This window comes from Mirounga leonina, unplaced genomic scaffold, assembly GCF_011800145.1.
Source record: "Mirounga leonina isolate KUSES-001 unplaced genomic scaffold, KU_Mleo_1.0 Mir_101664, whole genome shotgun sequence".
In the NCBI taxonomy this organism is placed as follows: domain Eukaryota; kingdom Metazoa; phylum Chordata; class Mammalia; order Carnivora; family Phocidae; genus Mirounga; species Mirounga leonina.
This window is the reverse complement of record NW_023270175.1, coordinates 3961397-3986729: the sequence shown is the minus strand read 5'-3', so window position 1 is coordinate 3986729 and position 25333 is coordinate 3961397.

Below are 25333 nucleotides of genomic sequence, written 5' to 3'. Positions count from 1 at the left end.
ACTTGCTGTTATTGCTACCTATAATGCTCTCCCACAAGATATTATGGGGGGGGTGGTGGTGAGCAGTGACAATGGAGCTGCTTAGAATTAACTCCCTGGACACTTCGGAGAGAGTGGTTTCCAGGCTGTCCAGACTACTGGGGATGGATGCAGAGCAAGCTTTGGTTAGGTAGGCAACTGGGCTGGCTAGACCAGGATCGGGTCCCTTACGGGGTCAACCTGGAGACGGAATTGTTCAGGACCCTTAATTCCATCGTGATGCTAAATCCATACCCACCCCCCTTCAACACCCCTGGCTGGGTGCTAGAGGACGGGCTAAAGCCCAACTAACCCCGAAGAGCCAAAGCAATCCTGAAAAAGAAAAACAAAACTGGAGGTGTCACCATTCCCGACTTCGAGTTATATTTCAAAGTTGCAGTGATCAAAACAGCATCATACTGGCACAAAAATAGACACACATTAATAGAACAGATTAGAAAACTCAGAAATATACCCACAATTATATGGTCAATTAATCTTTGACAAGGATGAATGAATATCCAATGGGAAAAAGAAAGTGTCTTCAACACATGGTATTGGGAAAACTGGACAGCTACATGCAAAAGAATGAAACTGGACCACTTTCTTACACCATACACAAAAATAAACTCAAAATGGACTAAAGACCTAAATGTGAGACCGGAAACCATCAAAACCCCAGAAGAGCGCACAGGCGCTCGGACATCGGCCGTAGCAACATTTTTCCAGCTATGTCTCCTGAGGTAAGAGAAGCAAAAGCAAAAAGAAACTATTGGGACTTCATCAAAATAAAAAGCTTCTGCGCAGCGAAAGAAACAACCGACAAAACTAAAAGGCAACCCACTGAATGGGAGAAGATATTTGCAAATGACATATCCAATAAAGGATTAGTATCCACACTACAGAACGAACTGGTACAACCCAACTCAGTTCCTCTTTGAAAAGCAACCTCAGAAGTTAAAGGGTACTGGGCAGGGTGCTGCCTCTGCAAACTAAGTCATCACACAGCGCCCCCTTGAGGCCTTCCCTAAAATGGACCTCTAGTGCCAGTCAGCTCCCAAGTGCTGCTGGAAGGTTATGGACTCTCCTCGCCCTTCCCACTCTGCTGGTGGGGACTGCTACATCTCTTTTTTAGTGACTCATCTGAGCGTCCGTGCATATCTACAACTGTGTGCGAAGTTCCTTGGGTACCTGAGAATAATTCTGGACTTTCCCCTGAGAAGGGAGCAAGGCTGGGCTGGGTCGTACCCAAGGAGCAAGCTGTATATGATTTCGTTCCAGGGCTGATCTCTGAAGCCAGGACATCCTAAAGTGCAGGTGATCCATGGGTCACCTGCACCAGCATTTCCCAGGATGCTTGTAAAAATTCAGAGTCCTGGGCTCCTACCTCAGCACTGCAGGATCGGACAGCTCTCTGTGGAACTGAAAGAATCCCATAAAAAAAAAACGGCAGTAGGGACACCTCCTTTTAGTTTTGTCTCGTTTGGATGTGGTCACCAGCTATATTTTGTCTATTTTGTGACTGAATCTAAGGTTCCATAACATGCTAGCCATGGCCTGTGTTTTCATTTTTTTTTTTTTAAGATTTTATTTATTTATTTGACAGAGAGCGAGAGAGGGAACACATGCAGGGGGAGTGGGAGAGGGGGAAGCAGGCTTCCCGCGGAGCAGGGAGCCCGATGCGGGGCTCGACTCCAGGACCCTGGGATCATGACCCGAGCTGAAGGCAGACGCCCAACAACTGAGCCACCCAGGTGCCCCGGTTTTCATTTTTTTAAAGATTTTATTTATTTATTTGACAGAGAGAGACATAGTGAGAGAGGGAACACAAGCAGGGGGAGTGGGAGAGGGAGAAGCAGGCTCCCCGCTGAGCAGGGAGCCCAACGTGGGGCTCGATCTCAGGACCCCGGGATCATGACCTGAGCCGAAGGCAAACGCTTCACAGACTGAGCCACCCAGGCGCGCCCAGTCTGTGTTTTCAGATGCCACATGCTGAAAGCCACGAAGGCCCACCCCTGCCTGAACAACTGAGGCTTTTAGGCCACTTCCCGTCTTCCCCTTTGCCATCCTGAGCTAGCCTCCACACACCCATGAGGCCGTTCTTCTGTGAACACAGAGCCTTTACCACACTACTGAAGGATACTCTGGGGACCAAGGTTAGGAGTGCCTGGTGTATCCTGCTGACACGGCAGCAATTGCTCAAAAGGTGATTAATGATTGAATGTGGCTCAAAGTCTGTATCGAAGCACCTATCTCTTCGAGAGTATGTCATTTTTTTTTTTTTTTTAAAGAGCTTAATCCAGAGTTACGTCTGATGCCTTAGCAAGAAGAATAAAGTTGAAAGTGGAAGGAGTTCCTTCCCTTAATTGATCCATCAGTCAGTCTTCAATACTTCATGGCTTGGATGCTTTGGGGAATACAGACATGAGTAAGACATGGCCAGTGTTGTCAAAGAGTTTAAAGCCTACGTAGGGAGACAACAAATACACTCGTGTTAACTATCATCAAAACAAAGGAGTATAGGATCCACGCTGAAAGCGCATTAGAGATGAACACGTGGCATGGGAGGGCTGAGCTGGGCTCGGAGCCTGCTTCAGGAGACACACACCCCCGCCCCCGCCCACGTCCCTCAGCGGTACTGCCAGACATCTCACTCAAGCCAGACACACGGAAGTCTTCCTCGATTGCTCCCTCCCCTCAGCCCCCCATACCAGTGCCTTAGCAAGTCCTTTGGGCTCTAGCTGCAAAATGGATCCCAAATCTGCTCATTTTTCTCCATGGCCACTGCTACCCCCCTAGCCCAGGCCACCAGTGATCTCTTTGCCTGGCCTCCTCTCCTGGCCTCCTAGCTTGCCTCTCTCTCTCTCTCTCTCTCATTGCCACTCTCCAGTCCAGTTTCTTGTAGCAGTCAGAGTGCTATTTAAAAAGTATAAACTAGGGGCGCCTGCGTGGCTCAGTCGTTAAGCATCTGCCTTCGGCTCAGGTCATGATCCCGGGGTCCTGGGATCGAGCCCCGCATCGGGCTCCCTGCTCCACGGGAGGCCTGCTTGTCCCTCTCCCACTCCCCCTGCTTGTGTTCCCTCTCTCGCCTTGTCTCTCTGTCAAATAAATTAAAATCTTAAAAAATAAATAAAGTATAAATTAGATTATTTTGATCCCTCACTTAAACACATCAGTGACTCCCCACTGCACTCAGCATACACAGAGAACTCGTTCCCGAGGCCTGCCAGGCCCTGCGTGGCCTCTGACCTCACTGAGCGCCACTTTCTCCCCGGCTCACTCGTCTCTTTCAGTCTCTTGAAGATGGCGAGCACCCACCTCAGGGTGTCTGTGCAAGCAGTTTCCCTCTGCACAGAACCCTTTGTGTTAATATTTATTCATCTAACGGGTCTCAGCTTGGATGTCACTTCCCCCAGAAAGGCCTTTCTTGATTCCCCGCCCGTCTAAATCAAGTCTCTCTCTCGTCAAGGTCTCTCCTGCTGCCCTGTTGTTTCCTTGCACAGCACTTACTACAATTTATAATTACATGTGCCTGGGTTTATTGGTGTAATGTCCATCTCCTCCTGTAGACTGTGAGCTTTGTGAGGGCAGGGCATAGGTCTGTTTTGTTTGTAACCATGTTCTAAATGCCTAGCACAACATCTGGCACGTAATAGATGCTCAAGGGGTGTCCGGGTGGCTCAGGTGGTTGAGCAACCGGCTCTTGGTTTCGGTTCAGGTCGTGATCTCAGAGTCGTAAGATTGAGCCCCATGTCGGGCTCCGTGCTCAGTGCAGAGTCGGCTTGGGATTCTCTCTCCCTCTCCCTCTGCCCCTCCCCACTGCACTCTCTCTCTCTCTCTCAAATAAATATATCTTTAAAAAAAATAGATGCTCAGTATGTGTCCTTGGGCTGAAAGGATGAAAGAATAAAGGCATAAGGAAGTGAGGTGGTCTGAGAAGGCTTTCTGGAGAAGAACTAGCAGGAGGATACCCTGAGCAAAGCCCTGGAAATGGGTATTCGTGCACAAGGTACGTTTTGGGGATGGGACAGGTATGACTAGAGTATGGGATCTGTGTGAAAGAAATACTATCAGAAATGTATGTTAGAATCCTCCCTAGTCATAAGTAAAATGGGCTGAGACTCTAGGCTAAGCAGCGGGACCTTGATTTGGTACTTTCCACCATGCCACTACCCTAACCTGGTCCCATGGATCCCCAAAAACAGCCCGGGGTGGGCAGAAGGCACTACTCCTCCTCGGCTGCAAGCAGTTAGGGGTGGCGTGGCCCTCCTCCTCCCATCTCCAGCCTCAGCCAAGGGCCCCGCAGGATTGGGATTGAGCAAGGGGAAGGGGTGGTGAGGAAGGACTTGTCCTCAACGTACATCACCGGTCCTCCTGGGTCATAGAAACCCTTCCGAATATTCTGTAGGGGTCCCGCTTCCCATCTCGACCCTTCCTACTCAAGTCGACAGAGACATCTAGGAACGACAGTGGTGCCGGCCTCATAAGGTTATCGCGAGGATTAAAACAGGAACTACCTGGCAGGTCCTTAGCTTAGTGCCCAGCGCACGGTAAGCGCTCACTGAATGTTAGCTGTTATTACTCCTCCTCTATAAAATGGGACTAATAATAGTACCTACGCTCCCACGGGATCGTTGTCACTATTAAATGAGATCATACACGGAAATGGCCAGCACATAATCAGCACCCAATAAACGTGAGCTATTACTGCTGTTATCAATAGCACGGATGGCGGCAGCAATAATACCAAACCGTTCGGGGAAGGAGTAACAAAGGCTGAACTAAGGCACAGACCTGGGAAATCCTCTGAAGGCAGCACATGCCTGAAATGGTCACTCCGGGGGCCCCAGAGGTGGGGATTCATTTAGAGAGAAAGGCTCAGAGACTAGTACACAGCCAATTGGGAGGGGGGCGGGACAGGTTGCTTGGTCACCAGGTTGAGGCAGGTGATGCCCTGGGAGGTGGCCCCCCTCAAGGCAGGCCCTGTCGCCAGGGCCCAATTCCCAGCTCTATTGATCAGGTAGGAACTGTCACTATGGTAGCATCTGGTTGCCATACTTGATGAATTACTTGGGGAGGAGACGCCTGGGCTCTCTGGCCTGTTGTCTTGGAGGAATGCCAGGGAAGGCGAGGGAAGGGCAACCAACAGAACTTTGTGCTCCCTGGGCTCCCGTGGGAGTTGCCCAGCAGGTCTCATCCCCGTTGTTACTTTGTGAACCGTTTCCGGAATCAGCTGCTGTCCAGAAGGCCAATGGGACACTGTGGGGGTGCTGTTGCAGGAAGCCCTGTCAGCCTCAGGAGGTCCCCACGCAAAAAGGCCCTGTCCTCTGCTTGTCCCAAACAACGCACACCACACAATCATCAGCAACCTCTGCTGGGGTGGGAGCGAGGCCCAGGGTGGCCCAGACACTGAGAAGCCAGGGACCAAAGGGCCTACAACGGTCACTGAGGTTGGCAACTGGCTGACAGTAACAATCCCTTTCGAGCACTTCTTTCTATGTACCAGGCACTGTGCTGAGAACTTTGCGGGAATTATCTTGTTTATTCCCGAAGGGGGGAAAAAAAAACCCTAATAAGTACCTACTCTTTTATCTCCATTTTACAGGTGAAGAGACTAAAGTTTAGCGAGGGTCAGTGACTTGTCCAAAGTGCTTGGACGCACACCCCTCCACAGGGCTATGTGCACTCCTAATAATTAAAAGAAGAAATAAGCTGTTGGGGCGCCTGGGTGGCTCAGTCCGTTAAGCCCCTGACTTGGGCTCAAGTCATGATCCCAGGGTCCTGGGATGGAGTCCCACATTGGGCTCCCTGCTCAGCGGGGAGCCTGCTTCTGCCTCTCCCTCTGCCCCTCCCCCCGCTTGTGCTCTCTCCCTGTCTTTCAAATAAATGAAGAAGACATTAAAAAATTAAGCTGCCATTTATTGAGCACGAATTCTGGGGCAGACCCTTGACCTCTATGATCACTTTGATTCCTTCCCTGAACTCCATGAGTGGGTACAAATTATTACTCTTTCCATTTTACAGAGTTAAAGGCAGTTAGGTTGGTTAAGAAACTTTCTGAGATCACACAGCCAGGAGACAGGGCCGGGATTTGGACTTGGGCAACTGATTGCAGCTTAACCTTACACTGCCTTCTCTTTTTCCCAAAACAGCTCTTTGGCCAGGGAAAACCTGAAGGCAACCGCAAGCGCATAGCTTGGCCCATTTGTTTTTGCTCGACTCTCTCCATGGACAAGGGAGAGTCAGGATCATTGCAGATGGGAGACCTGGGGCCTCATAAGACCTTGAGGCCTACTGACTCTCGTGACTGGGAATAACAATAAAGAGAACAGACTCTGTGGAAAATGGGTGGAAGTCTTCATCTGAGGGCTCCAATTCAAAAGACCTTTTTAGAGGAATTGCAGCCAATACAAGACCTTGCCAGAAAAGAGCCAAGAAAGAGTGGAAAAATTTTTGTTTTTGTGCAGCAGTGTTCAGTGCATGCACTCCAGTCAGTGTGAAAAGTTGGGCTTCTTCAAATGGGGCATTAGCTTAGGGTTTGAGGAGAGACTCCGACCCGTGGGCATATTCTGGAAATCTCTGTGCCTGGATGTGTTGTGCTCATGAGTTTGAGACCCATCAGTCCTAGTCCACTGAGTCTGAATTGGTGGCTGCCAAATACCCCTTGCTCTATGCCACAAGTTTGATAATGACGATCAGGCAAGAAGGACTCAGGTGAGCTGAAAATGCAAGAACCCAAGCCTATTCTGGGCCCTCCCCTGGCTCTCTCCCCTTATCCAGACCCCCATTAGCCGAGAGCATCCGGAACTCCCTCCTGACCTCTGGTCCCCTCTAGCCTTGGTGCCGGCTTCCTGACAGGATTAGGAGGAGAAAAATAACCGGTAGGTTTCCTGGCTCTGCCATCGGTGAAACTAACAAGACTCGCAGGGTCTGGGGAGTTTCTGTCTCAATGCGGTTACCCGTGCGCCAACAGCAAAACCCATTTCCTGGCCCCAGCCTTCCAACGATACATAATGACCCTGGCCACATCACTCTGCCATTAAAATGAACTCGCCTCTCTTTCCTGGTGTTTGAAGTTATTCAGACTCTTCAGGGCTCAGGCTTCACAGCCAAGAAAATCTGTTGCTGCACACACTTGCCTTTGGCATAACCACCTTATTACCGCGGGGGAACGCTTCGTAGCAGCAGAATATTCCGTTTAACCATTCAGGCCCCAGGACCAGGCAGCCAGACCCGCTGCGCTACTCACCAGCCGAAATGAACTCGGTGTGCAAGTCACTTGGAGGCTCTGAGGCTCAATAAATGGCAGCTATACATAAAAAAAGGAAGACTTGCTGTCTCTGAAAGTTTGCCTTGGAGAAGCATCTCTCTGGCTCCAAATTCCCCTGCAATGAAATGAAGGGCTGAAGGGTGAGCCACAAGAATGTAAGTGGGGTAAATGGGTGTACGTTGATGCTGATGACTCCTTTCCTGTGGGCATTTAGAGAGCAGGAGGGCACTGAGGCCGTGCCTCTAAAATCAGTGCTATAACGAAGAGAGGGCTGAGGGGTATGGTGAGAGTTGGGGGGAGGTTAGGGCCTAAAAAGCTGGGGTGTTGAAATCCCATCAAGTGAGGGAACCCACTGCCATGCTAGGGATTTGAGGAAGGGAAGAGAAATAAAAGTTTTTAAAAGTCAAAGGAGGGGTGGAACCATCAAATGGGATTCGAGGGAGAGCTTGGGCAGAAAGGGTCTGAGTTCTGGAAACTACTTTGTCCTTTCTCAGAAATGCTGCTACTGAAGATTTTGTGCCAAAGGGCCTGAAATATGCTCATGACTGAAGAGCTGGTCAGTCTGTTCATCCAGACCTGCTCTTATTCAAAAGAACATTCTGCTCTCCACTTATCTAGGCAGAAACCAGCCCCAGGGACCTAGGTCAAAAACCAACCTCCTCGAATGCAGTCTTGTGTCATAGGTTTCTTCCTTAATTTTCTTTTTTTTAAGTTTTTTTTTTTTTTTTTTTTTTTTTTAAGTAAGCTCTACACCCAACGTGGGGCTAGAACTCACAACTCCGAGATCAAGCATCACATGCTCTACCGACGGAGCCAGCCAGGGACCCCTGGTGTCACGGGTTTCTAAGCCAGAGCTACTGGGAGGCCAGGACTTTCTCACTTAGGAAAATGGTTTTTATTCCCTCAGGCCAGAAAGCCCAAGGAAGGGCTCTTGCCTCCTGAAAGTTACCATAGGAGGGGGCTCCCGCCTTCTTTGAATCACCTAAGAAGCTGGTTAAGGCATAAGAATTCCTGGGTCCCCTCTTGGAGTTGTAGATTCAGTGGGTTGAGGTGAGGACTCCAGCTTTTAATGTGCCCCAAGTGATTCCGTCACAAAAGCACGCTCTGACTTCAGAGATGAACATGCTTTATTTAAATGGAAGGCACTACAGGATAGATCTGTGATTCCTGACTATGTCCTCATTGTATATGTGAAGAACCCGAGGCCCAGAGACATTTAAGCACTTGTTCAAGGTCACACAGCTAATTCGTACCAAAACCAGAATCGGAACCTGGGTCTTCTGCCTCCCCATTCACCGTAAGCTCCATTTACCGACTATCTTTGCCTCTCAGCAAGATTTTTCCTGGAAGTTTAAGTACGTAGATGGATGTTCCTCCTGGTTCTAATCGGAGTTCAAAAGCAATGCTACCTTTGGGGAATAATTCAGTAAAAACTAAACACGATGATCCCGAGTTCTCCTGAAAGCATCAAACATAGTTTGAAAAAGAAAAGAAAACCTGACCTTTCCCCTTATGACCATCCATAAGGAGAAACAGGACACAGGATTTAGGAGCAGAGACCATATTTGTGGCTATAATGCTTTAGTTTTGAATCATTCAGCACCAAAGAGGAGACAACCTAGCTTTAAGATGGGACACTCGTGAGCTTAACAACCAAAAGCGTGTCTTTCTCAAGGCTGCAAAGATGAACAATTATATTGTCTGGCCATGAGTTCCCCAGTGAACTCTCCTTACGCTACTCCAAACCTTTAAAAGAAAGAAAAAAAAAAGCCAACAACTATTAGATAGGATCTAAAGCCATTTGCCAAATACCAAGATTTTAAGGTAAGTGGGAAACCACAAATCATAAATGTCAATAGTTCAAATAATCCAAATGATTCCTTTGGGTACCATACCCCCCCATCTTCTGACAACTCAAAAGCATCCCAGCGCTGGGCTGTGTATGTACCACGCTAGGTAAAGGGAATGATGGGTAAGGACAAAGGGCATTCTTAAAGCTATCCGATAGGGAAGCAGCACCTCAAAGGCACCGAGGTCCATTCCTAGGGGAGACCAGGTGCCAGATTTTTAGCTAGCAAGTGCTGGGGGTAGGTCAGGAGCCTTTCCCAGCAATGTCCAACTCTGAGAGCGTGGTCTCCTCTCCAGCTGTGTCTTCACCATCTGTAAAATGGGCCACCATCGTCACCATCTGTTCGCGTGTCTCACGCTGCTCTGCCACCCCTCAAGGAATTTTAAGGTTGCTACCATCACGCTAAAGACAAAAGAGAGTTCTCAAACCACACAACCGACCCCCATGACTTCCATCTTCTCCTAATCCACAGACCCTACCTGTGGCCTAGAGCAGACAGCCAATTCCCTGGGGCCGAATCTGGACGTGGGCAGGAAGGAGAGGCAAGAAGCTGAAGCAAGTGGCCGCAGAGTGAGGCGAGAAGCTACACCTGTCTCCGTTTGCCACCATTCCCTTTGCAGAGGGTGACATCACTGTTTATTTCTGTGAGAATAACTTCTCATGGGAGGGCCTCAAACTTGTCCTCTTTGCAGGAAGTCAAGTTGGATAGAAGCTGACTCCTACTCAGCACTCAGCCTCTGGAAAATTCTGGAACCAATCTAGCTGACCTCAGAGGTCGGCGAAGATACGGCAGTAGCTTTTTTCCCAAGTGTCTTACAAGGTAGATCTCTAAAGTCAATTTGCTGCTGCCAACAGAAATGACCCTAAATGGTCATTCATTTCACAGTGAATTTAGAGAGACTTGATGTTAGGAAAATGCGTTCGACACAGTTCTAGCTGGAAATGAATTAAAAAGCCTGTTTGCTTAAATAATTGAAGGTGAAGCATGTATTACATGTGTTTTGCGTGAAGTTAGGGATTTCTGCTCCAAACCTTTCCTGGTGTCCAATATGAATTCCTGCCTAGCACTTGATTTAAGAGCCGAAATCTCAATTATTGGAAGGCATCAAGAGGAGGAGCAAAGTATACTTTTATACTCTGTGGTTGGAATGTAAACTGGTAAAAAAAAAGAAGAAGAAGAAGAAGAAGAAGAAGAAGAAGAAGAAGAAGAAGAAGAAGAAGAAGAAGAAGGAGAAAAGAACACTTCAGAGAACAATTTGGCAAGATCTAAGAAAAAAAAAATGACCTGAAAAAAGCCAGTCCTCGGAATTTATCTTAAGGAAATAATGAGCCCAATGCATATGATATAGAGTCCAAGGATATTCACTGTGGCCTTGTTTGAGTTTTCATAAAAGAACAGAGTGCCAATTAGGAATTTTCAAGTTTGAAACATTTCTATACAACTGGAAGACACTTTAAAATCGAAGCAAAAAAGTAAACAATAAACTGCTTAATATACTTACAACAGAGGAAGTGTTAGCTGCTGTCTGATAGATGTAAAGAGATGGCAGTTGTCAAGATGAGAAAGAACAATTGAATAGAAAAATAGGCCAATAAACAGCCGAAAAGGTGTTCAACCTCTCTGGTACTCAAAAAAAAAAGCAAAGAAAATGGGGACTGTTTTCAGCTATCACATTATCAAAGACTAAAGATCAAGAGTATCTGAAATTGGTGAGGAAGAGCCTAGCTAGAGAAATGGCCGTTGGTGGTGGGAAAGTAAGTCGCTATAACCTTCTTGCAGGGCAATTTGGACAGGGCTCTGTTAAAATCAAGGACGTGCAGACCAAAGTCTTTGAACCAGCAGTTTCACGACTGGCCATTTATTTTACAAACACCCTTGCAAGAGTATGCAGAGGTGCAGGTCAAAGGAAGTCGGCTGCCCCAATATTTAGTAATTCTTTTTAAAAATGAGAAATACTATAAAAATTCATCAATGAAAGCTGGATTAGAGACATTATGTCCCAACCATAGAAGTTAGAGTACTACGCAGCTCTTAAAAAGAATGAGACAGCTCTAGGTTTACTGGCAGGAAAAGACGTCCAGACACAGAGTTCCATGAAAAGCATGTTGGAGAACAGTATTCAGAGCACTGGTCGCATCCTTTGTTATTTTATGCACAGGAATACGTATAGGAATATTCATAAAAACATGCACAGAATGATACATACCAAACGGTGAACAGGGCAGGGATCGGATGATGGAGAGGCCCAGAACATTCTACTTCAGACTGCTATTTTTACAAGTATACGCGTGTATTATTTTAATCATAAAAATGCTTTTTTGAAACAAGAAGGCAAGCTGTGCCACTCCCCCACAATCTCCCAGCCTCTAAAAATGTCCTCTTCAAGGACATGGTGTTCCTGCATCTAAGATAATTTCTAATACCCAAGCCATGGGCTTGTTGCTACTTAGAAGTTAAGAAACACCGGAAAGAAGTGAAAGGGATGCCCCCATTCTTTTAGGAGAGTTTCCTTTCATGCTATTAGGGTGAAATTGACACACTTTCTAGAAGGACCTTCCTCTCCTGTCTTTTCACATCTCCCGCCATTTTTCCTGCCCTGCCTCCTTTGCCCCCTGCATGTTTTTCATAAGGTTGGGAGAAGGGGACATGGCTTGTTCATTTCAATTCCTTTTCTGTTTTTACCTCAGGAACTGAATCCAATCCCATTATTTCATCCTAAAGAGATTCCACACTAACTTCCACTCCCCCAGTCTATTCGGCACAAGGCTCATCCCGGTATTTCCAATCCCTCCCTCCCCCCCAAGTTAAGGTTGACAATTCCAACTCTGGGAATTTTTCGTGTTTAGGGAGTGTCTACAAGTGGCCCTACACTGTGTACTGACACCAACAGCCGGCAGAGTTGGAGCCCCGCACCTACACGACCCTCAAATTCCATGCCCTTTTTGCGGGGAGTTCATCAGTAGCATTCATCAAACTTCCAAGGAGGTCACGGGTCCACAAAAGAAAAGTGAATCATCACCAAGGAAGAAGGACTTGGTGATTGAATCATCCACTGAGTATCAAAGCAGAATACCCAGTCCTGAGGTTTCCAGAGTGGCTGGGTGAATCAGACAACGGGACACTCAAGAGGAAGAGAAGAAAGAGAGAGGGGAAGCATGGCCTTTTCAGGCTCCACTAGAAACCTGTCTCTCTGCTAAGGTGCCACACGAGAGCCCACACAACTCGGGCCTGGACATGACCTCCAGGTCCCACTGAATGAACCAACCCACACCCCCCTGAAGTACACAAGAAGATGGCTGGGTCGAGCGGAAAGAGCATTAGGAAGCAGCAGATCTGAGTTCTAGAATGATGACTGTTGTGTCACGTGATAGCTGTGGGATCCTAGTGAACGCACTGCACTTCTCTGGCATTTTGCTCAGCCGAAACAGACGCTTTGCACCAGATGAACTTGGAAAGGCACTTGCGGTGCCACCATTGTGAATCTCCCCTACTGGACAGGTATCTCTGCCAAACTTTCCAGAACAGAGGAGGACTTCGCTCTCAAGGTCCAGTAGCACAGTCTTCAAGTCACAGCGTCTGCTCTCATGGCTGACCTAAACCCTCCCTGCTGTAACTGAAGCTTGCTGCTTTCATGTGGGGAGTGGCCGGTTGCGCATAAGGTGCACAGTGGAATGGGTAAATCTAAGGCCTCCCCGTCAGTCTCTACCCCCGAGCCAGCTGGCAATGGTTATTAGCTGTTAATTCTCAAGAAAGGCACTTTTCCTTCAAGGTGGCTTGTAAAGAAGAGAGGTTGAGGGAATTAATGAAGAGCCCAGGGAATCGGAGAGGGTCAATAGTCACACAAGTGCTTTTTCTTCGGCCTTTAAATTTCCTTAAAGATGGCCACGTCTTCCTATTGACTACACGGGCCGGGCACAGGGTCCACTGAACATGAACCCTACAGTGGCTGCGGCCAAGATGGCCCTCCAGAACTACTTCTGCAGGAGAATGAGTCTGAAGGATAAAAGCAACGTTCCAACTCAACTTAATTTCCACCTCCAGGGTTCTCTGGTCAGCAGGGTGTGTTCAAATTGGTGGGATTTTTCTTACGGCCCTACTGATGATACCTCTGGCCCAGGAAATTAGAGGCCACACTGGAATCTTCAGGAAGTGGAAGGAAGTAAGCGCAAAGAATTGAATCACCCAAGGTTGAATGAGGATAGGTCTTCGCAGTCAAAGCCGAGCAGAGAACTGAGGCAGTCTGCCCAACAGTGCGGCAGAAAAACAGGATTTGGGCCTGAATTATCAGGATAATTGCCTTAATTCTGCACTTCCCTTTCATAATAACCTCGAGTTTATATAGAGCCTTTCTTCTAAAGAGCTCAAAATACTTGCAGAGATATTATCTTAGTTGTCATCACAACATCACAGACGATGAGAACAATGATTATTATCAGGCTCATTTGGCGCATGGGGGAAGGAAGGCCCAGAGGGTGAAGCGAGGCGTCCAAGTTACCCAGCAAGAAACCGACAGCCTGCGAACTCCAAGGGAAAGGCTCTTGCCTGGCACTGCCCAGCCAATATTCTCAATAGCAGTCTGGCCAAATGCCTGTCGGAACAGCGGGTTCTGTGGGCAAATACACCTGGGAAAGGCTGCAGATTCTCTGCTCCTGGCGAGTCACCGTATACATTAGCCTGGTAAAGGCTTTCAGAAGCCCTGAAGTAAACAAACCTGTTTTTGCTTAAGCAAGAATTTCCCAAATTTAACTTGACCACAAAACTCTGTGTGTGTCTGGATGTGAGTGTGTAACACCTACTAGCATCCGGTGGAACTAGGCTTCTTCGTCACCCACACTGGCAAGCCCTTGGCCCAGCCACTAGACTTACCTGAGTATAGACACAGCAGACGTATCCATTCCTTTCCAGCCCAACTGTGGGGGAATGTGCCTTAGAGATGCTGCCTGATACTTTCTGCTACTGACAGCCAATGAGCAAAGGACCTTGATGTGCCCAAATGACCCCGGGCCATCATTTCCTCTGCCTCGGGGCACTGGCCAGGCTGGGGATGGGGGAAGTCAATTCAAGCTCAACCGCTTCTGCTGGCATTCCTTTCAAACAGAACCCAGGGCTATTTTTGGTCTTCATTTCAGGGAGGAGATGCTCAGGATGCTGGTCCAAGCCCTCAGAGCCCACACTCAACTAGCGTTATTTTGTGCCCACCAGGCACTTCCAGCAGAAATCATTCATCCCTTAGGTTAGTTTCCAGTGCCATTTATCAGCCCGTGCAACTGGCCCCAACACAAAAAAACGGGAGACTCAGAATGTGCACCCCTATTCGGGCTTAACCGCAGGCGTCTTAGAGTCAGTCCTCACACAGCCATTCCTGACTATGCACCTAACATACAGGACAGAAATCCTGGGCTATTATTAATTATCAGTGACACCACTAACAGTATCTAAAATGTAAAAGTCCCTGAAGACCCTGTCCTGGTTAATTTGCATTTTACATACAATCCAAATGACAAAAGATAACGGACAATGGATTTCATATTTATTACTACCATTTCCATGCTTTCAGTAGTCAGTATTTATTAAACACCCACACCACGAGGGAAAGTGCCTGCACTGACATTGGTAACTTTTTGTGCACAAAGTAAATGCAACGCGGGTATATCTTTCTTTATCCATCTATTGGCTACACAAAAAATTCTGTGTAAATTGCATTTGGGGTAAAAATCTTCACTGTAAAGGTCAGAGGGGCACTAATATTTAAGATGATCTGATTATGAAGCCTTTTGTAAAGCAACACATTCTGCAATGTGAATACTGTCCATCTAGGTCATTTGCCTTGTAAATACATACTTACCCATAGCAGATTTGCTTAAAGCAAAACACTAATATTTTAAAATGAGCTGGACCTTTCTTAAGATGGGGACATGTGCTGATCTTTATCATAGATAAGATACTGGCTCCTTTTGGATTCACCATTAATCACCATCCCAGTCCAGGTTTCATTCTGAGTTTGTGATAGTAATACTTCTGAGGACTCCCTGCTGTCTTACTTAACCATGACCCCTCTGCCTTTATATATGCCGGTCCTTCAACTTGGCCACCTGGTGAATTAATTCTTCAAGACTCACTCAAATGTCACTTCCCCCATGAAGCCTGTCCGTCCTTCCTTCCTTCTTTCCTTCCTCCCTTTCTTTTTTCTTTCTTAAAAGATTTTATTGAAAGAAAGAGAGCACACGTGTGCACATGGGAGTGGGGGGAGGGGCAGAGGGAGAAAGAGAATCTCAAGCAGTCTCCCTGCTGAGCGTGGAGCCTGACCCTGAGATCATGACCTGAGCCGAAATCAAGAGTTGGACGCTTAACTGACTGAGCCACCCAGGCGCCCCAAAGCCTCTCCTGATCATACCTCCCACCCCCAGCTAGGCACCCCCCCTTTGTGCTCTCACAGTACCCTATCTCTTGTCATAATCTACTGTAATCATCTGCTTATACACTCAATCTTGTCTCCCGGACTGTGCACCCCCTGAGAACTGAGATGATGTTTTATTCATTTATTCATTTATATACTTCCAATACCTAGCATTACCACTGGCACATAGCAGGTGTTTAATAAACGTTGGTTGTTTGACTGAACAATCACTACCCTTAACCGTACATTTTTGGCCCCTGACAAATAATGCTTTCTTAAAGCCTCAAATAAAATGTACAAGAGAAGGTCTAGCAGTGCAAGAGAAGATCTAGCAGTTTTGTTCATGTTTGTTGATTTCTTCTTTCTTTGATTAAAAAAAAACACCACCAACAACAACAACACCATACCAATTCACATCTTACAGTTCCAGGAGAATAAAAAAACCCTCTAACCCAAATTCACTACTAATACATAGGTGCATCTAGTATGTTTATTTTTCTCCAAACATACAGCTACATCCTGGCTCAAAAGTAACATCACTGCAGCAAAGACGACATGAGCATCCACTAATTAAAGGGGTGTGGGGGGAGGCACTGCAGGGATCACTGTAAGAGCTTTGGCTGAGAAAGGGAAACCTGCTAAGAAAGTTGGGCGTCTTTGGGGGAACAATAATCATGTCCAGTAGGACTTGGTCAACCTGGCTGGAAATTCCACAAGCAGAATGTCCTAAGCAACAGCCCCAAGCTGGGGGGATTTCCTTCACTTTGAAACCATCATTACCCTTCCAGTGTGGGCAGAACAGGTTGGACCTGATCCGCCTGCGTGTTACTGCAATCTGGCTTGGCATGGGATGATACCCAAGGACATGTAATGCCAGGAGTAACCCAACCCCATGGCGCGCGCGCGCGCACACACACACACGCACGACACCCCACACTCCAACTCATACTCACTGCACCCCACACAAAACCCTCACCATCTCCCCCCCCACCCGACACACGCCGCCGCATTCCTGTGTGCCCAGTCACACACACAGGGAGTGCCCCCTCGCATTCTCTCACTTCCCCAGTGTGCCTGGCCCACACCCCACACCGCCCGCAGACTGCAGCCTAGCCTGGAACTGGAAGCTGGTGCGGACTGGTTTTTGTTGTATGTAACAAAGCCCCATGCACCCAGGTGCCCCGCTGGATCGGCTCCATCCATCTCTCCCCGCCCCCATCCACGAGCTCCCAGAACAAGAGAAAGCTCAGCTCTGGGAAGTGGATGCGGGGAGTGGGGGTGCACGGAAAGAGAGCTTGAGGGGTGGCCGGGGGGCGGGAGTCCGGGCAGCTTCGGGGCTCCCTCGCCACGAAGCCTGAGGGACGGCGAACTGGCCAAGGGACCGAGCTGCCCTCCCGCCCCATCGCACCCCGTCTATTCATAGAAAAAACCCCAACGCGGAGAAATCATCGACCCCCGCGCCCGCCGCGCGCCCTCCCGGCGGCTCTGGGGAGCCAGGGGCGCTCCAACTGCCCGCAACAAAGCGCCCCCCGCACAGACCTGTTCCAGGTTCTCGGCGGCCCGAGCGCAGGCAGCCGCGGCTGAGGGTTCTGCCCTTCGCCGCCGCGGACGGGAGGAGGAGCAGGAACTGGGGGAGGAAGGAGGACGAGAGGGGAGAGGAGACGGTGGCGGCGGCGGCGGCGCGAGGAGGAGGAGGAGGAGGAGGAGGAGGCGGCTGCGTCTGCGGCCGCTGCCGAGGATGCTCCGGCGGGAGGCAGGGCCGGGCGCGCGGGGCGTGGGCTCACGTGCGCCCCGCGGCCCCGGGATGCGCGCGCGACTGGGTGTGTGAGAGCATCTGGGTGGATTTTGACTGTGATTATTCCAGTTCCGACCTAGTCTGGAACTTGTGGTTCCTGCAGCCAGGCGGAAGTGAAACCCTTTCACTCTCCCAAGCCTGATTGTGCCGACCTGGCGATGGGGGTGGGGGTTTGGGAGCGAGGGCGGGGAGATGGGGTTCAGCACCAGGACTCCGGGCCTGCCGTCAACGCCTGCACCTCTTTTTTTCAGTCTCCTTTCTGGGTACGGGTGGCTTGCGTCCGCAAGTATCTCTGGAAAGCCTATGGCCAAAGAGAATAACAGAAAGAGACCCGGAGACCGAGGACAGTCCCCATCCACATCACATTGCATTGAGTGAGCACTCACGCTGTGCTGGGCCGGCTGTCTCCAGTACCCAGAAGGCAATTTTCTGTTCTAACTTGGGATTGACTTTCAGGAGTTTGAGGTGCCCATAACCTCATACGAGATCTACCTACATTCCACCTTTCCTTCTGTGTCTCATTCCATTGCAGTATCTCTGCACTTGTAACCAAAGTGGCATCCAATCAGTTCTGTACTTTTTAGTCTGCTTACCTAGGCAGCATCATCCAGGTCCCTGGTTTCCCTGGTGTCAAGGGGTCATTTAATCCTCGTGCCACTCCCCCTCTAGGACTGGGATATTCAGTTTAGATGAAAACCAAGACTGGCGTCCTGGGGGTCACACAGCTGAAGGTCATCATGGATCCAGCTGGAGACCCCGTTTGGATTTAGACCCCTAAAGCTAAGATAAGGGGAAACCAATTGTGAAAAGCACAACTTTTCCCCATGATTCAATCCTTGTTGAAGCCCTTGCTAAGAACTCTCCTGAAAGTCTTCCTGCTCATAACTTTTTCAGCATTTCACTTCGTCTTGCTAGTGGTTCATGCTTGTAGAGTACTTTGGGATTTACAAAGCACTTCCCAATAATAGGATTCCTACCATATCATCTCTGTGAATTAGGCAAGGAAAATATCATTATTCGTATTTTACACATGAGGAAACAGATTCAGCAAGATTAAGTGGTTTTGCCTAACATTACAGGCTAAAGGGTGGCACACTCCGAATTGGGACCCAGATCTTCAGATTTCCAGGCCAAAGTTCCTTTTTAAAATTCCATCTTGGAAAAACATTTCAAACTCATCTGTTGATCTCCACGTTGGAGGTAAATGGTTTAGTGCCTACACTAAGTTGAAACTGTTAACTAAAATATTTTGAAAAAGTATTTTCAGTTAGATCCATACATTCAGGTGCAACTCACAAGTTAGTGGGCAAAAAAGAGTCAAAGATTTTTGGGCCTCAGTTTCCAATCAACAGACATAATTATTCCTTTGATTCTGTTGCCAGCTACTGCAAGCATAATTTGAAATGAAGGTAGAGAAAGGACAATACAAAGAGGGCTTATTTGAATTTCCTGGGGTGATAATCTTGTGAATGTTTCCCCCACAAGCTAGATCTGCACCCTCTAAGTCATGAGAGTGAATCATTGTTTGCCACCAAGGGAGAAAACCTGTCTCCCACACGGCAGCCTGGGCAGTCCCAGGAGCGTGCAGATGGATATCAAGCAAAAGAAACAGGCGAGTGCAGCAGGTAAAAGCTCCACTCTGGAGTCAGACAGACCCAGGTGGAAAATCTTGGGGAATGACTCCATATCAATGACCCACCTGTCAAATAGGCGTAGAGGTGTGAGGACAAAATGCAGTGCAACAAGTGTGTGAGGCAGAGCGAGGCTCCATAAATGATAGGTATTATTATTCGAGAAAAGCGACAACTGCCTTCATGGGGCTTTCTCCATTAAAGGCAGAACTCCTTTATTACTAGTGGGACCTCGACATCGAGCGAACGCAGAGAAAGAGATGTTTTTGCTCCAGGATTGGAGAGATCAAGTGCTCATGATGGGAGGTAGGCATGATAAACAAATAGAGATGAGGAATTCTCTGTAACTACTGAGGACCAGCATGGAACTGAGAAGAGAAGAGGATCCGAAGAGGACGATGAAGAGGCCATGCAGGACTGCGCAGGGGATTGTGACCCAGATTCTCGCTATACTCATGGTTATCAGGACAGGTTGGGAGTACATGCCTGCTAGCGGTTTTGTAACAATGTATATGATTTACTCGGAAGGGGAGCTTTGGCTCCTCTAAACAAGTATCTGTTTATCAAAAGACCCAGGAAAGAACTCTATTCAGAATATATCAGAGATACCCACATCTTCCGTTCAGCCAGGGACTCCTTGCTCTGATTTGGTACCAGAGACAATCCCTGTTTGAGCTTTGACAAGCACAGAGAGATTGAGTCATAACAATGCTCAGAGCCAAGGTGCAGAAAAATGGTGAAGGAGATGAAATCTGTCTCCGACACACTTCCAGTCTCTCTGCGTTGCATGCTTTTCTTCGTACTTCTAATATCTGGACATCAAAATCCCTGCCTTTCCCAACTGGGGAAAAAGTGACCTGACCTCTTTGTTTACAAGAAAGTGCCTTTGTGTGCTTCTCTTTGCAAAAGGAAGATTAGCTAGTGGAGACAACACTAAGCCCAGTGAAATGGATAACTGATACTATATAGAAGTTCAGGCATTCTGGGTAGTAAAAACACTCAAATCATTCAGTTTTCTCACCACAAATTATTTTTTTCCCTGATAACCACATCACACAAGACAAACGTGCAGAATGGTCTGTGTGATGCCAGGCACCTAAAACTGGAAATGAAATTCGAGGTATGATGTAACTGATGTATCACTGAACACTACATCTGAAACTAATGATGTACTTACTATATGTTGGCTCATTGAATTTAAATTAAAAAAAATTAGAGGTATGAGACTAGGCTAGGGGGTGGACAGAGTCCAGGTCTCTCCCTGAATCTTTTTCTTCATTATTGTGGTAAGAACATTTAACAGGAGAGATCTACCCTCTTGACACATTTTTTTTAAGTGTACAATACAGTATTAACTAGAGGCACAATGTTGTACAGCGGATCTCTGGAATTTAGTCATCCTGATAACTGAAACTTTATATCCAATGAATAGCAAACCCCCTTTTCCCCCTCCTCCCCAATCTTGGGCAACCACCACTCCACTCACTGGCTCTATGAGTTTGGCCATTTTAGATACCTTATATAAGTGAAATCATGTGGTATTGTCCTTCCGTGACTGGCTTATTTCACTTTGCATAACATCCCCCAAAGTTCATCCATGTCCCATATAGCAGGTTTTCCTTCTTTTTTTAAGGCTGAATAATAGTCCACTGTATGGGGGCGCCTGGGGTCTCAGTCGGTTAAGCAGCTACCTTCGGCTCAGGTCATGATCCCAGGGTCCTGGGATCCAGCCCCGCATTGGGCTCCCTGTTCAGCGGGGAGTCTGCTTCTCCCTCTCCCTCTGCCTGCCACTCCTCTTGCTTGTGCACTCTCTCTCTCTCTCTCTCAAATAAATAAATAAAATCTTAAAATAAAAATACTCCACCATATGTATAGTCCATCCATCCATTGATGGGCATTTAGGTTGTTTCCTAAATGTCAATAATACTGCAATGGACACGGGAGTGCAAGTATCTCTTCAAGATTGTGATTTCAGTTCTTTTGGATAAATACCCAGAAGTGGGATTGCTGTAATTTTTTGAGGAAATGCCATACTGGTTCCCAGAGCAGCGGTACAATTTACATTCTCACCAACATGTACAAGGGTTCCAGTTTCTCCACATTCTCACCAACACTTGTTATCTTTTGGTTTGGTTTGGTTTGGTTTGGTTTGGTATGGTTTTCGCTTTCATTTTGGTTTGATAATAGCCATCCCAACAGGTGTCAAGTGATTTCTCATTGTGGTTTTGATCTGAATTTCTCTGATGATTAGTGACGTTGAGCATCTTTTTATATACCCCTTGGCCATTTGTATGTCTTCTTTGGAGAAATGTCTACTCAGGTCCTTTGCCCATTTTAAAATTAGGTGGTGGCTGTTGTTATTTGCTCTTGAGTTGTAGGAGTTCCTTACATATTTTGGATATTAACCCCTTATCAGATACAGGATTCACAAATATTTCCTCCCATTCTCTAAGTTGCCTTTTCACTCTGTTAATTGTTTCCTTTCCTGTGCTGAAGCTTTTTAGTTTGATTCAGTCCCACCTGTCTGTTTTTGTTTTTGTTGCCTCTGCTTTTGATGTTATATACAAGAAATCATTGCCAAGACCAATGTCATGAAGCTTTTCCTCCATGTTTTCATTTTAAGAGTTTCATAATTTCAGGCCTTATGTTTAAGTCTTTAATCCATTCTGAGTTGATTTTTAGGCATGAAACATGGTAAGGGTCCAATTTCTTTCTTTTGCATCTGGATATCCGATTTTCCCAATGCCAAAGAAACTTTTCTTTCCTCATTGTGTATTCCGAACACCCTTGTGGAAGATCAGTTCACCATACATACATGAGTTTATTTCTGGACTCTCTGTTCTGTTCCATTGATCTCTATGTCTGTCTTCATGCCAATACCATACTGTTTTAAGTACTGTAGTTTTGAGATATAGTTTGAAATTAGAAAGTGTGATGCCTCCAGCTTTGTTCTAGTCTTTTGTGTTTCCATATGAATTTTAGGATTGTTTTTTTCTAGTTCTGTAAAAAATACCACTGGGATTTGAATCTGTAGATCACTTTGGGTAATATGGACATTTTAATGATATTGAGTCTCCTAATCCACAAACATGGGATGTCTTTCCATTTATTTATGTCTTTTTAAATTTCTTTCATTAGTGACTTGTAGCTTTCAATGTACAGGTCTTTGACCTCTTTGGTTAAGTTTATTACTAATGCTTTTATTCTTTTTTTTGTTATTGTAAATGGTATTTTTTTCTTAAATTCTTTTTGGATAGTTCATTGTTAGGGTGTTGAAAGGCAACTGATCTCCAGATATTGATTTTGTATCCTGCAGTTTTACAGAATTTGTCTATTAGTTCTAACAGTTTGGGGGGAGTCTTTAGGGTTTTCTACATATAAAATCATGTCATCTGTAAACAAATAATTTTTTTCCTCTCTTCCAGTTTAGAAGTCTTTTTTTTCTTGCCTAATTGCTCTGACTAGGGTTACCAGTACTATGTAGAATAAAAATGGTGAGAGTGGGCATACTTGCCTTGTTCTTGACCTTAGAAGAAAAGCCTTCAGTTTTTCACCATTGAGTATGATGTCACCTATGAACTTTTCATATATGTCCTTTATAATGCTGAGGTGATTTCCCTCTTTTTTCCAGCTTTACTAAGGTATAATCAGAAATAAATTGTATGTATTGAAGGTATAAAATGTGATGTTTTGAAAAATGTATACTTTGTGAAATTATTACCACAATCAAGCTAATTAAAACATCTATTGGGATGCCTGGCTGGCTCAGTCAGTAGAGTATGTGACTCTTGATCTTGGGGCGGTGAGTTCAAGCCCCGACCCATGTTGGGCAGAGAGCTTACTTAAAAACAAATCTATCACCACACACAGTTATCTTTTTGTTTGTGTGTGGTGAGAATACTTAAGAACTACTCTCTTAACAAATTTCAAGTGTACAATACAGAATTATTAACTATAGTCACCATGCTATACATTAGATCTCCAGAACTTATTCCTCCTGCATAACTGAAACTTTGTACCTTTTGACGAGGTAATTTCCTTCTATTCCTAGTTTGTGGAGAGGTTTTTTTTTTTTTTTAATCATGAAAGGATTTTGAATTTTGTTAAATTTTGTTAAGTGCTTTTTTTCTGCATCTATTGGGATGGTCGTGGGATTTTTATCTTTCATTCTTTTAATTTTTTTCTTCCAGTTTTTGGTTAAATTCCAGTTAGCTAACATACAGTATAATATTAGTTTCAAGTGTAGGATTTAGTGACTCATCGCTTACATACAACACCCAGTGCTCATCACAACAGGTGCCCTCCTCAATACCCGTTACCCATTTAACCCATCCCCCCACCCACCTCCCCTCCAGCAGCCCTCAGTTTGTTCCCTATAGTTAAGAGTCTGTTTTATGGTTTGCCTCTCTCTTTTTTCCCCCTGTGTTCATCTGCTACATTTCTTAAATTCCATATATGAGTGAAATTATATGGTATTTGTCTTTCTCTGACTGACTTATTTCACCTAGCACAATACTCTCTAGCTCCATCCATGTCGTGCAAATGGCAAGATTTCATTCTTTTTGATGGCTGAATAATATTCCATTGTGTATATATACCACCTCTTCTTTATCCATTCATCATTCTTTTAATATGGTATATAGCACAAATTGATTTGTATATGTTGAACCAATCTTGTATCTCAGGAATAAATCCCACTTGATCATGGTATATGATCCTTTTAATGTGTTGTTGAATTCAGTGTGCTAGTATTTTGTTGAGGGTTTTTGCATCTACATTCACCAAGGATATTGGCCTGTAATTTTCTTTTCTTGTAGTATCTTTGTCTGGCTTTGTTACCAGGGTAATGCTGGCTTTATAAAATGAGTTTGGAAGTGATTCCTCATCTTAACTTTTTTGGAAGAGTTTGAGAAGGATTGGCATTAATTTTTCTTTAAATCTTTCATAGAATTCACCTGTAAAGCCAACTCGTCCTGGGTTTCTTTTGTTGTTGTTGTTGTGAGGTTTTCAGTTATTGATTCAATCTCCGTACTAGTTAACAGTCTATTCAGATTTTCCATCTTTTCATGAATCAGCCTTGGTAAGGTGTATGTTTCTAGGAATTTAGTCGTTTCTTCTATGTTATCCAATTTGTTGACATATAAAAGCTCACAGTGCTCTCTTATGATCCTTTTTATTTTTGTTGCATCAGCTGTAGTGCCTCATCTTTCATTTCCTATTTTATTTGAGTTCTCTGTTTTGTTCTTAGTCAAGCTAAAAGTTTGTCAATCTTGTTTATCTTCTCAAAAAACCAACTCTTAGTTTCATTTATTTTTTTCTACTGTGCTTATACTCTGTTTTGTTCATTTCTGCTCTGATCTTTATTATTTCCTTCCCTCTGTTAATTTCAGGCTTGGTTTTTCTTCTCTTTTTAGTTCCTTGAAGTATAAAGTTAGATTGTTTATTTGAATTCATCTTTTTAAATGTAGTCACTCATCACTAAAACTTTCCTCTTAATGTTGCTTTCACTACATCTAATAAGTTTTGGTACATTGTGCTTTCCTTTTCATTTGTCTCAAGATACTTTCTAATTTCCCATTTGATTTATTCTTTGACCCATTCATTGTTCAGCAATAATTCCATGAATCTTGCATTTTTAGAATAAGCCCTTCTTGTGAGCATATTATAATGAGCCTCTACTCAAAATAGAGTACCAGGAAATAATCTAGTTAGTGAAAGTTCCCAGTTTGTTGGGGTCCTGTTAATTAAGGCTTTACTATAATCCCAAAATACAGAAAGGATTTAAAATAATCTGACCCTTTAAAAATAGAACATAAACCCTAACCCTATTTAATCTTGCTTCCCTGTTTTATTGCCATGCTTCCTGTCTAAGCTGTTGACCATTACTTGGTATTAAAAAGTTTCCACAAGATTTATTAACTAGTCTTTCTATTTCCATAAAGGTTTAGCATTTTCTATAATATAAGTGTAAAAAAAAAAAAAAGGTGTGATCCCCATCCTCTAAGAACTGGAAGGAACTAAGTATTTAATTGATCAAGTTTCCCAGGCAGCTTTCTGAATTTCATAATTGGAAAAATAGTCAGGAGGACTGGTTTTCCTCTTGATTAGATGAGTTATTTCTATGGACAGATTTTTTTTTCAGGACCCAATTTCTTGATCTACAAAATCAGGTAATAATTTTTTAACACATGTCACCTTGCAAAACTGGGAAAGATTGAAGGCTTGTGGGGAGAGTGCTACATAATCCATGGCTTTCAGATATTGATGCTAAAGGCAATACATGGTGAATATAGGTACTAAAGCCGCTTTAAAAGTCAAATTATAAAAGAAATGGAAAATGATTAATTCAAGACTTTTTACAGTATGCATGTT